The sequence below is a fragment of the Aphis gossypii genome, chromosome 1, assembly GCF_020184175.1.
Source record: "Aphis gossypii isolate Hap1 chromosome 1, ASM2018417v2, whole genome shotgun sequence".
NCBI classification, from domain to species: Eukaryota; Metazoa; Arthropoda; class Insecta; order Hemiptera; family Aphididae; genus Aphis; species Aphis gossypii.
Genome location: NC_065530.1, coordinates 60,787,578 through 60,802,295, shown reverse-complemented (window position 1 = coordinate 60,802,295; position 14,718 = coordinate 60,787,578).

Here is a 14,718-nt window from a genome sequence, read left to right as displayed (position 1 = left end):
CAACGCACATCTAAAGTATGACTAACCGCTCTGATTTTAGCCTTCTTTGGAATTCCTCCAACAATCTGGTTTATTTTAATAATTCGAATAATAACCAACATTTTTATAGGTATATATATATACCTATGATGTGTAATGTTTTCCTATAGAACGTCAAGACTAAAGATTATAATTAAAGTATTTCGGCCGGAGTAATTAATGAGTAGGTGTATTATAATATGGTATATACTATAATAGGTATATTATGCATATAAGTTATTCAAAAATAATAATGCGTAATAATAACAGTGTAAAGCAAATAATCAAATAAAAAATTCACACTCATCAATTACACTGAACTCTAATTACTATTTAGTACAGAAAAATATTAATTACAATTATTTATTATGATGTCTGAAATAGTTTAGATTTATGGAAAAAAAAAATAATAATAATAGAAAACGTCAGATTTTATTCTCACTAAAAAAATTAAAATCATACACAATAATAGAATCAACTCTGCCTACATACATACATACATACATATTAATATTATTAAGTTTATATATACGACGAGTATAAATATTAAATGAACGCGCGCGTGATAATTTTCCATAATTTATTCCTTTTACGGAACACTGTCATTTCGTGTTTTCTAAATTAATTTACATTCTTAAAAACAAACGATATCCACTTATATTATAATAATATTATGTGGTTTAAATTAGCTGCAGTATATACGCGGTAATCAATGCAGCTGGACGAGGTGATCCTATTCAACAACGTGCGTGTGTTCGTATTAAGCTGAACACAACACTCCACCTCCGTCCGACGTAATATACATCCATTTATCGTGAGCTTAAACTATATAATCACACTTTGTTTAAAACGTCATTAACGGCTCGACAATCTATTTAAACACAACACACGCGGTACATACACATACCTACTTGTACGGCTGTATAACATTATAATACACTCAAATCTTCACTCTCGAAATCCGTCTATATACGAACTTCCCGATCGAGAAACCTCGGCTAAAACTATCGATCCACATAAATAGATTTAATAATAATTGTAAACCGATAGCTGCTCGTCGACCCGACTAGTATTTAATCATCTGGAGAACTAGTTAGTATTATTATTATTTTTTTTTTTATCATCTATGTACATTAAACCCGCGGCCCGATCCCGCCGACTATCGTTTACAAACTAGATCTACATAATAAATTTCTCAGACGTGTTTGTTCTACCGGTGTGGCGGCAAGCCATGCGATGTATACGATGTGTACGTATAGTATAATATTTTATATGTAACACATTCGGACGCATTCTCGTTGTGGTCCGATAGAGAAGTAGATTTTCAAGTCGGGATAAAACAGGTGATTGGATGAAAAACGTTCAAATTAATTGTCGAAGGATATACCTACTTCGTTTTCAATTATCCGGAAGCCTGTATAATTATATTATAATACAACATATGTTATGCCTCATACCGTTATACGACTATAGTTGGATCCGTAAAAAAATAAAAAATAACAGACATACGAATCTGCAATTAAATTTACTATTATTATTATTATATTGTCCGGTAGAGCCATAAAACGGTATATCGTACGAAAGCTGCACGAATTATGATGGCAATAAATTTGGAAACGGGTCAAGTGCGGGTAAAGTCTGACAGATGGAATGAAATAATTATTTCTCGGATGACAATTTATGATACTAGCCTAAGTCAATATTTATTTATTTTTATCGATACTGTTGTTATAACTCATGTATGCAAAATTCAACTATCCTAAGGTAAAACTGTGTAATACTTCTATTGTAAATGTTAGATTATGATAGTATTGTATGCTATCTATATTCAAAGACTTCGTACAGTTGTAAAACAATTCAAGAGGAATTCTTAAAGCTATTTACAATGAAACCTAATGTTGCAAGTACAAACGTTACATATTATACTAATATTATATCAGATATCAGTATATTAAACATAATGCTATCGTAAAGCAAATAAGTGCATCTACAGCTACTATGTTCACGTATCATAGAATATTATAAGAGTAAAAAAAAAGAAGTCAGAATAATATAATTTATTAGTCATTATTTATAGATTATTTTTAGCAGTTGATAGTTATTATTTTCTCGTTTTCTCCTCTCAAAGGCTTTGAATAATGATTTATTATTACTATTAAACTATGTGCCTAGTCGATATTTTATATAATATGTATAAAGTATTGTATGCGAGATTTATCATATTATATATTATGATAAATCTCGCGTCATATTTTTATAAAACAATATTAAAAACTTTTATTTTAGAGGGGGAGATCCAAGCTGATTTTTTTTTTTTAGATGACCACCTTGGAAAGGACTCCCATAAATCTCCTTTTACAACACTCATGCTAGTTTAATATAGGTGAACGTAATAGCCAATAGGTCATCGCGTATAATATAATATATGCATAAGTCTCGTTATTGTGCGTGTTATAAGAACAGTATAGGAAATACGCATTGGACCGTCAGTGCTAAGTTCAATTAGTCAAACGAGATTTGGCCGCGTGGCCCGCCGAAACCGGAAAACCGTGCCGCTCCCACCCTCATGGTGGCTCCCGGAGCGAAACGATCTCATCGGCTTGTTATGTCATGTACAGGTACGTCAGCTCTCATTAAACGGCCAGAGGTTTGTTTGTTTTTTCCCTGCTCTTATACACATTTACACACACACACACACACATACACACAAGCTGTAGATTCATTTTTTGTTAGTTTCCCCACCAGTTTCTTTTCGTACATACGGTCTTTATTTATTTAATTTTTTTTTTTACCTTACAATTTAATTATAGTAATCAGAGCAAGGCACCGGTCACGTGGTGCCGGATCTCGTGTCCGGTGACGTCACGTAATAAGACCTCGAGGCCCCCGGACCACCCAATGATACTTTTCGCCTCCTCCTCCTCCTTCGGTATAATTTTTTTTTTATTTTTTTCTCCTTCGATCTCTGGTCGAGCCCCACCCACCCCCTAATAAGCGTGGGCCGTCACGACCGATAAATACCGCATTGTCTCTTCGCCCTGGGAAGGCGCCACAGACATTCCGACCACGGAAGTGTAATTGTGCTGCTGGAAGAATCTCGTTGTGTGTATATATAATATAATGTATACTATATACACCAAATACACGACTTGTAAGCGGACAGGTGGAAATAAGCATCTTTTTTTTTTTTTATCTAATTTTAATTTTACGTTAAGACCTCGTTGAAAGCACTCTTCGTGCAGAACATTCGTCCTGCGTCGGTTGTTATAATGTTCACGACCATCGTAACTCTGAACGATATGATTATCTATTTTATGTAAGACAATATAATTTTTCATACAGAACGGACGGAATTCTGAGTAAAACATGATTACTTTTTTTTTAAATTCAGTTTTACTGTTTTATATAGGTATATTTTGAACACATTATATTTAATTAATTAAAATATGTTATTTTACAAGCTTTTATTAGCTTTACTGTGTTAAATTTTCAAATTTTTGAAGGATCCAAAAATTATATTTTTTTAACATTTGTTTACCTTACTAACTGAATACTAAGTGCCAAATAACGAGCACTATACATCACTACAGTAAATGTATAAAGGATAAACTTATGCGTAAGGGTATCTTTTTATAAAAAAAAAAAATATGGGATGAAAATAATTTCATTGTTTTTATACGAAAAAAATACGCTTCGGGGGCCTTTTTATAATTTAAATAAAAAAAAATTTTTTCATTGAAGGTATATACACATATTTAAAGTTAAGTGTAAACTGAAAATTACAAATTATAAAACAAAAATGTAAATAGTTTTCTATCGTAGAGTATTAAAATAAAGTTTATTTCTGCACCAATGTAATATATATAATATAAAATAGTTTATTTAGCTTATAAAATAATTAGATACATAATAGAATAGATTGAGTGAATGTAGATCAGTTCTTCAACACTGATAATACAATTTTCCACAGAATCAACATTACAGCTTGTCCTTCGAATGCTTCAATTCATAAAACGCATAAATCACATTGCTAAGAGTATAACTGTTGAGATAAGTTTGATAAGCCATGAGCTTCTTCATAATATATCCCCACAACATATTTTATAAATTATAATATATTATTTGTAGGACGTAACAGAAGTTATAACTTAAACCTTGATCTTGCCTATACATTATTCACTGGGTAACCAATTACGTAGATAAACAATAGAATATTACCTATATTGCGTTTACTTTCAATTATATTATAACGTATCGATTTGCAAAATTATCGACCATCACCGTAGAATTTTAAGAACCACTGCAATGTTATTATTCAACATAAATGTGCTGTTGACGATTACTTGGCGTCGTTCAGTGCCTATATAGATCATATACTACTACATAACTATAGTGTTTTTCGCGAGAAACGTATAATATATATACGTACGAGTACGTGGTCTCGTACAGAGATATAGTATATTGAAGCTGCGGTGGCGTCTCGCGTGAAATATCGCCAAGCTCTGCCAAAGTACTCGGAAAAAAATATCGCCAGATCACACATTACTGCACGCCACCTCCGCCGCGGCTTACCAGATTAAATTAACCATCTGCTTGTGCGTTTGGTATATATATATATTTATATATACGTATATTGTTCTCCGCTGCAGTTCGCTCAGCCACGCGAAGTTATACGTGTTGTTTTTTTCTGCTCATACAATTTCGAGCGGAGAAAAAAAAGGAACTTGGCGCGTCGCGAGCAATATACCCGCCGACGAACCCCGGCACGGCGGTGCCAGCCGAACCGAAGGAAATTAACTGCCGGTTAATTTATGTGTCTCGCCCGCACTTCTATATACGCGCGAATGCGGGAGAGACGGAGACAAAAAAAAAAATAGAAAAGAAGAATATCCGGGAAGATACCGAAAATAAACGTTAATCCCAGCTAGCCCGACGCTCACACACGCACACACGTGTAAGCCATTTCAGCGGGTGGAGAGGATTTTGGAATTAACCGAACCGATTTGTCTCTCGATCGTCCTTTGTGCCCGGGGCACGACAAATTACGTATTATTATAATATATACGTATGCTCACTATGCTGCAGTTGGGAGGCGGACAAATCACTTGAACAGCGCCGCCGTGCTCGTATGGTCGACGTTAACGTGACGTTTGCAGTGGAGCCGGGATTATATAAGAGCGCGGTTTTTAGGACCGGGGTTTAGAATTAGAACTACGGTTATGTTTTTTTTTCTCTATTTTATTATTATAACCGAGCTTACAAAACGCGTATTTGTCAACCAGCACGTGTTTTCGGGGGCGGCCCCCTAAAAATGTGCGTGTGAACAATACCACGATATAGAATGTCATATACGGTTTTGACGGGTGTGAAAACAGCCTAAAAGCATAAACCGGAAGACAGTTTTTCGAATTATTATCAATACGTATAAGAACACGGTATAGTAGTTTTTCACGCTCGATTGTATTATTATTACTACCTCAAACTTCCAAGGCACGTCAACCCAGACACGTCTATACAATTGAACGGACGCACAATTATTATTTTATCATACACCATATTATTATACTATATAATAAAAGTGGTTTATGAAAAAAAATAATAATGATAATAATAAAAATATTTGCTTACTATTAAGTATTAACCAAAATAGGTTGTTGACAGACAGTCAAAGGATATGAGCATACGGATAGTGTTTTTTTTTTTTTTTAATTACTTAGTTGTTTCACCAATGACCTGTTTCAAAACTTAAAATTCCACTACCTATTCCATTTATTGATTCGTCTGAGTTCTGAGTTACAACTATAAAATACACATGTGTCCTATTAATTAGCCTGTCAGTCACTCAATTTTCGAACATATACTTGTAGTAATTGATCGAGTTTATTGTATATTTTCACGTATAGGTACATAAACACACATAGATGAGTTTTCAATTATTGTTTACCGCAGTATACGTCATTCCTATTATGAATGTGTAACATTATTAAGCTTGACAATATAATTTAATACATTTTGTTTGTACAATATGACATATTTAACTGATAATTTGTTTACTAAACCGATCAAAATCAACAATTATTATTAGTAGCAATGCCATACGATTTGTCCCGGTACGTTTCCCCCGCAACGTCTAACCCCAACGATCGGGAACATATAGTCGGCATCATTACGCCGTGCTGGTCCGTCGTTTGACCGTTTTACCTACAGAGTTTTCCCGGGGCCCGGTTTATAGTTGAAACTAGAGAAAACTTACTTTGAGACATTTTATTGTCTAACTCAGCCCATAGTAAGCGTATGGTATTGCGGTTCAATATTCGTTTTGATGTTTTTTCACCGACAAACGAATAACAAGTACCTAATAAGAACAAAATAAATGCTTATCCGTTTTCGCCAGCTTATGCACGTGGCCAACTGTGAAGTAGACATTATTATGATATTGCATTCGTTTTACTCGACGTCGAATCGCGGCGTCTACGTCATATTCGTCATAACAAAGTGTATTATTATATGTGATACGTGCGTTCGCGTATACGTATATAACATGTAATACGAACTACTCTTCGGTGCGTTTTTATAAACCATATCCGACGAAGAAATTGTTCTACTCTCTTCTTATAATATACGCGTGCAATATTTTATTCAGACCAGAGCGGTTTCGACTCGTTTACATACTATTATTATTGTTATTGTGCTCGGAACGTTTTTATATCCCTTCGAGATCCCGTCCTCGTTCGTATAATATTTTTCCGTCGCGTACGCTTATGTAGTTACGTGTACAAACTCCCGTCAGTCTAGCGTATATACTATATAGACGTTACACAATATAATATATTACAGTATATATATATATATATTATATAACTATATTATAGTTGTGTTATTATTATGATGATCGTCATCATCATCGTCGTCGTCGTCGTCGTCAAACCGTTCTATGAGGTATGTGGTATAACCTACATGGACATCAATCGCGTAAAACGCGTCACGTAAAAGTGTATATAATATAATAACACGATTTTATGTTATATTATACATAATATTATCATACACCTGTTATACGAGCGAACGTGATTTTTATTATTATTTTTTTTTTATGACGATGAGTGTCGAATATGAGACATCGGGGGTTTTAGAAAAGTGTGTAATCCCATCGCAACAGCAGCAGCAGTAGTAGAAAATAGTAATCACCTCGACGTTATTCCCTCCGGAGATCAGCTATTGCTTTCGCGCGACGAATGGACAAGATAATATTAGATAGAAACGAAATGTATATATATATTATACATATATAGTAATATATTTATATTTGCGATATAAATCCTAAAGTCTTCTTTTCAAGCTAGTTCAAAAATTCGATTGGTCGTAGTGTGGTGCAGTCGTGTGGATGGTAATACTATATTATATATATATGAGGGAGCTGAGCAAGGGAAAGATTATTATATTTTCAGATGTTCGACCCGATTGAATCGTATGTAATATACAAGGTGGTTTTTATCTATAATATAATAGTATATATATCATCTATATAGAAAGTATTACCGAAACGTATTTTACCCTCAAAAAACAAGTGTTTTGTCGGACAGGAAAAAAAAATCTTCCTGTATATAATATTTTGGTCATATGATATACTTCGCGCGGACATAATAAATAATAATTGACGGAAACTACTATAGTAATAGATATGATAACAATATGATTGTCATTACTTGTCATAACTTTAACTTACGGACGTATGTCAATATCGCTTGTATTATAAACTTGTATCGTAGTCGAATGAGAGACATTAAATCAGAGCGCTGCAGAATCACAATACCGTCGTTTAAAGATTAGTCATCAAAAGAGTGTGTTACGCACACAGCATTATATGCCACAAAATAATAATTTATAATATTATTTTCCATACGCAATATTCTTATAACGATGAACCCATGTGATATTAACGCAGTTCATCGGGCCAAAATCACGTGCACGTTTAACGAGGATTTCGATCTTCTAGTGCGTATGAATCATTATAATATCATTAAAATTGAGTACTTAAATAATATATTATACATTCATGCCCGATAATATATAGCTGTGAGTGTGCGTTAACTGCAAGAAAACCGCGATCAATCAATGTTGCAATACCAACTTTGATACCTACGATTAATTGTAAAGTTAATCTTTGTACACGGTGTTTATTTTGTAGTCAACATTTTCTGGGCTTATATTAAGTAAACAAATTCATCAATATCTAAATGCCATTTAAAGAAAATCGCATTTCTCCTTCTTTTCAAAATTTTTGTCAAGAATTTGCATTTAACAAATTCAATTGATTGATTTGATACTCGTTTTAAAAATAATAATTATTAATTATACAATCCATGCACGTAAATTGTGATTGGTTTTTATTTTGTGCAAATCAGTACGATCGCAAAATTGAAGGAGTAGGTAAGTTATATGTAGGTATGTATAGATTCAAGACTGCTGTATAAGTACTAGTTGGTGGTCTACACGATTTGTAATAATTTAATATTGTTGTATAATGAATATTCAATCGACTCATAAAATGTTTAAGACACGTGAGTTTCATCTTTAAAATAATACCTGCATTTTTTTTTTTATTATCCTGTTTCCTTGGCCCTCACACGAGCTCCAAGTACAAAATGTATTTTATATTTTAATTAGATGGTAAATAAATATTAAATAACGAACAAAGGCGTTTACACAGGTTACATGAAAAATTATTTTTTTTAATGTTGTGGAAACAATTTTGTAATTAACATATTATAATCAAATGAGAGTCATGATTGTCTTACATTGTGAGAATTACTTTTAGTAAATCAACTAATTCCACTCGGCGCAATCAGTTATAAACTCATCAACGAATTCAAAATGGTTACGCACAGTTAGCTGTATTCGAAGTAGCGGTGCGTGTGTGTACTTATACAACGGAGTTGAGTAATTATAAAAATAAATACGCCAAATAAGATTGTGTGATGAGTTAATAACTGAGTTAAAATAAAAACCAGATATACAGTACGAGGATCTCATTGAAATTCAAATCATTGTCGATTATTGTACCTTGCCCTTCCTGTTTTATTTTCCTCTAAATTGCAAAAAAAATATTCCGGTTTAATTTAAGTACTTTAAGCTATCTATCAAAAATAATGCCACTCAATATATTCAAATTATTATAATCATATGGCTATTAGAAACGGATTTGGGCTACTGTTGGATTAGGTAGGTACCTATTTATGTAGATATTTATGTACGCCGCAAATCACGATGTATTAAAAATTTGAATGTCATTAATGGAGTGTCTCAAATAATTATTTCGAATACTAACAATTATTTTCTATACCTATTGGCTTAAAAAAACAAATAAACATGTTCAAATTCACCGCCGTAAAATTTTTAACTTTGAAAAGGGTTTTTATAAAAACGACTTTGTGCTTTAAAATGTTACTTTGGGATTTACTTTAAATTAAAAATAGAAAGTTATACAGGATTAGATTGAAATACTTTCAACAGTTTAGTCCGACATTAAAAACGTTAACTCTTAAAGTACATAAACTCTACTGAGAAGATTAAGTCGTTATACTAGTTTCCGATGTATTTTTAGAACATTAACGAAAACTTTCTGGGATTGTACAAAACAAAAAAAAAATTAAATGTTTTTTTTCCATAAAAACAATAAACACTAAAATTGATCGGAATACGATTATGTATATTGTATATATGTATAATGATTACCATATTTTCGTATACATAGAATTATTATTCATTTTTAAAAAAATACGAGAATACTCGTATTGTTATTATAATAATATTTTAATAAATAGTGACTAAGATTATCTAGATAACCACGATAGTGACACAGGAACATCATCACCGATGATCCCGTCGTACAAGAATGCAAATATTGGAGAAACGCGTGTACCTATAGATACACTCGAGCGTCATGTCTTAGCTTCTGATCGAAGAGATTTTGGTTTTACAATGATGTTTTTTTATTGCCATCTTCTTCTGTGAACATTTTTATCTTTAGTATTTATATTTAGTAATTCAAAACGTTTCGTGTATAGCACCTATAAAAATCGAATTAATAGAGGAGTTTGCAGAATACGATATCTTTAAAATCCATGTATATATTGATGAGGTCGTTTACCGATTTACTCACAATTTTTTTCGAGGGACGTATAAATAAAAACTACCGGTGACCTTTTAAATGTTATGAAAAAATTCCGTGTAGAGTTTTTTCTGTAGTACTTTTATTTATCATTGCTTACGCATATTAAACTACATATTATATCACCACTTTAACACTGTGCCACATTTAGTTTTATTCACTAGGAAGTGACGAACACGATTTTCGTTTCATTCGGAAACGGACATGCGTGCCGCATACAACTGAAATACAATTACAAAAAAATTATAAATAACTCGATCCAAATTATTATTTATATTGGAAATAAAAACGCCCGAGTTTGACAGCGATTCGGCGTGGTCGATAAACGACCACCGGACCACTCCCATACTGTAAACAGGATTTCCTTGTTAAATTAACAAGGAAAAGTGCTAAACATTTCAAACTTATACGAACAGCGTACGTTTCCTGTGTCAAGAACAATACGTCATCATAACATTAGCGTTAACCCGCAAACTACTGCTGCTTTTGGTTAATTCGACGGGGTTTGATAAATTCCCTAACGAAACTCAGAGTCGGTAAGCATAATATTATACGAATTCCTACACAAACAAAAATACATCAATATGTTAAATTATTATTATTTTATTAACCGGTAATATGTGGTACTTTACCTACATTATAATATGATATGTACCTACTGGATTCCTAACCATTCCATTTAACAGGATTTTACATTTGTCTAACGCTCGAAAACTGAACAAAATACGACTTCAGAGACAAATTTCTTCGGTAAAAATGGACGTGAAGTTTTTTTCCCGCGTTCGACTTCTGTAGAACTACATTTGTGTTACGGTCTTATATCGATATGTATAACTATGTATTTTTATATGTCGGTGTAATAAGTAATTTTCTATCCGCAATGACCGGATATGCAATACACTATTGTAGTATACGTTAGTAGCGCATAATAGGGACTGCGCACGTAATATCGCTCTTGACGGTTTCCCAAGGATCCTCGAGGACGGCCAACAGACGAACGCCCTTGAACGGTTAGCCGTACCTGATACGCGCGTGTTTACATAGTTTATGTAGAGTTTAGGTATAAACGCGAGCGCGGTGTGTAAGTATACCGACGACGACGACGACGACTACGATGACGACGACTCGAGCGATAACATCGCCAAACGACTCGTATAATATTATATTATATAATTTATACTACCCCTTTGACCCGGCGGCGTCGGGCATCGTGTGCGCGTACACACATACGTATATACACGGTCGGATTATTATTTACAAGCGGCCTCAAGTTTTTTTTTTTTTTTCTGTGACATGAATCGCACAATAATATTATATTATACATTATTATACATACCAACGGAGTTATGATAATATTACGCGCGTAATATCGTATACACATAATCATAATAAAATAATATGCGTGCATATTATATGAGGCCAGTGTGTACGTGTGTGTGTGTGTGTGTGTGTGTGAAATGGACAAAACTGACCATCCTATATAGTTACGTATAAAATAATACAGTATATTATAATATGGTCACCGACGAAGACTAACGAGCGATTATTATTATTATTATTTTTGTTGTCGCTGTTATTCCGTTGCGTCCGTGCCCGGGATAGAATATTTTAATAAAATAATATAATATAATATCTACACAGGACCGATCTGCCGCCTCCGGCGCGCGCTGCGATGTATAATATTATGTATAATAGGTATATATTATATATGATAAACAATAATAAACGGTTGCCGCCGTGTGGTTATCGTCCCGCGGTTATTACGAATGAACAAATCGGTCGCGCGCGGACAACGACCGGACTCGACAAAGAGGTATATTATAATAAGTACCGACCCATTAGTAATATCATACCTATTGATGTACACGCGCGTTACGTATGTTCCTGTGTTGTATTTTTATCATCATCCCTATGTAACGCGTGCGACAAAGCATCCTCGGTGACCGTTGCACTTCCGCTGATTGTGCTGATCGAAAACGTCATCTCGTCGTGACATATAGCCGATGGGCATAAGATGAGCGTGAGAATAAATTTGCAGGATGTATATTATGTAGAATTAATGGTTTTTTCGACAAAACGACGGATGTTTGTTTTTATACATGCCAATAATGTATATAGTGTTCAAATGATTATAATTTGAAAAAATGAGTTTTGGAAACTAGTTTCGGTTCACAGTGACAGTGGCATGGGTGTATTATAGCATGAGGCACCCATACCACACCATAAGTCCATAACTGTATATTTGTTAGCTCACTATAGCTGTATGCATAATAGAATTTTATGAATAATTTATGTTGTACACGTATATTCGTTACGATCCGTTGATGCCATTTTGGAAAATAGAATAAGGATGTTTTTTTGAAAATTACCGCAAGGACCACATCGCATACAATCCACTGCAGTACGCGCAATGACTTAAACATCGGGAAGACGACGAATTTTACACGGATACTTTATCGGATTTTTTTAGATTCGACCTTGAGTTGTGTGTTTACCGAGAGCACGCCACAACTTAGATATACTTACATGTATTGATATACATCAAAACGCGTATACCCATATAACATTATAATATACTTGTAACGTTATAAGAACACGCGGTGGTGTATATAACCCGAAATTATCTCATGATTCGTACGGTCTAGACGTCAGCACGAATATATACGATCGTTATTATTAGGTATATATGCTATACTTTCGAAAACTATTCCGCCGTACACTTTGATATATATGGTAATTCGACGGGTATACTACGCTATATGATAATAATATATTGTTTGTATTTTATACCACCGTTCAAAAAAATATACCGGACTAAAATTCGAACGATTTCGTGTGGCGCTGAACAGCCGGGGTAACGCACCGATTATAGTAAATAATAATATAATGAGTTTACCGGATTTTCACGATTACAATATTATAATAATATATATTCTCGCATAATCTTGACCAAAAATTATATTTGACGCGATTGACACGTTTTTGAGGACGCGTCTTATGCAAATCCGATCGGAATCGGGCATTATACAGTACGCCTGGAACCACCGATCACGCGTGTTTGTTAAAAAAAGATACGATCTATACAGCTTCGAACATTATTTTATATTTATATAGCGCCCGTAAGTTTCTAATACTATGCGATAGCTAATAGCCGTCTGTATAGATGTACATATTTCGTGTATTTAAACGTCACCGTCGTCGTAAATGTGCAGTATAGCTACTTTGAGCGCCCTAAACACTAGCATCTCCCGGCATTAAAGCATATATATACATATATAATATGCGTACATATTATTATTATTATTACATATTATACAGCCTTATAATAATAATAATAATAATACAGTCTCTTTTGTTTTGGACGTTTGCCATTAAAAATTATCGGACGTTTAAATCCCGAACATTAGTCTGTCGGGTTTATCCGCAGCTGTACAGTGTACGCGACGCATATACACCGCACGGCGCTTTGATCCACGCATAATGCGAGCGACGTGTGAATCGCGTACGCTGTACACACTACGATACATATTATAATAAACACAAAGTATGTGCTGTGTATACCTATATAATAATATGTACTTATACGATATACATGTATAATATTATACATACGACACGTCCTCACGAAATATAATAAAGACGTCGACTGATACGGAAAAACAAATTATCATTTCGTGAGTGTACGCGTACAACGCAAAACCATTACGCGTCGGTTGGTAGCCGGCCAAAAACAAAACAAAAAAAAAAAAAAAAAAACAGAAAAAAAAGCAAAAAACAAAAAATGTATCGTACGCCTAACTTTTACAGCGGTACGGTATGGTACGCAACGGATTTCAACGACACTCTCGGGGACAGTTTTTTTACACTCCGCGTTCAGCTCACAATAAAACATCATTTTCCACGTGTGCGCGCTGAATATTATATATTTATATACAACACATACACACACACACACATTTTTGAAATGAAAACGAATGGCTGGCTATCGCTGTGTACTCACGTACTGTATTAGAGGGGAACGGCTTAACCACGGTGACGATGTATACGTACGTCCACCGCGATCGGACCGAATCTTTTACCCACCCCCCCAAAATCTGCAGCCCAAAGTCATATTTTATTCAAAGTCTCGGTGGTGTGTATAATATACAATATATGTATGCACCCCTGGCCGTGGATTGCTTTTTGGATTACACGATTGGAAGGGTATATGCGCGCAACGTCTAATACGTATAGCGTCGTGTATATATATATATATATTATATTAAATTCGCATTGATTTTTTTTTACATTTTATAAATATTTACAACAATATATAATAACAATAATACAGCTGCTTTCGGAAGACAATAATAGCAGTATACTACGTGTACATTATTATATATTATATATAGAGGTCTGGGAGACCGGACGTGCGTTTCAGCCGCAATGGCGAGCAAAGGATTAGACAATGGTGAAATAACAGGGTCGGCCTAACGTGTATGAAGTTGGTCGGCCGATATATTGAACGCGTGTCGTGTATAGTTGTTCCG